The sequence below is a fragment of the Nematolebias whitei genome, chromosome 11, assembly GCF_014905685.2.
Source record: "Nematolebias whitei isolate Nwh7 chromosome 11, NemWhi1, whole genome shotgun sequence".
Lineage (NCBI taxonomy): Eukaryota > Metazoa > Chordata > Actinopteri > Cyprinodontiformes > Rivulidae > Nematolebias > Nematolebias whitei.
Window position 1 is genome coordinate 14,878,493 of NC_056508.1, and position 200 is coordinate 14,878,692.

Here is a 200-nt window from a genome sequence, read left to right on the forward strand (position 1 = left end):
ACACACACACACACACACACACACACACACACACACACACACACACAATTTTACCCTCACAATCACCACCATCTGTCTGCATATACATTGACAACGCCTATTGGGGTCAGTGGGAGAGCTGGCCCCTGGGAGGGCAATTGCCACCTCAGTTCTTCCTCCCCATCCAGATTACCTTCCTCCACCCGCTCCATCACACATCA

At 52.0% G+C, this 200-nt stretch overlaps 1 long non-coding RNA gene across 2 annotated transcripts in view; it reads right to left on the reverse strand.

Moving 5' to 3' along the window:
• The window catches only part of LOC119417477, a 50,759-nt gene that overhangs the window by 925 nt on the left and 49,634 nt on the right, over positions 1–200 (reverse strand). The gene's annotated exons all lie outside the window — the stretch shown is intronic.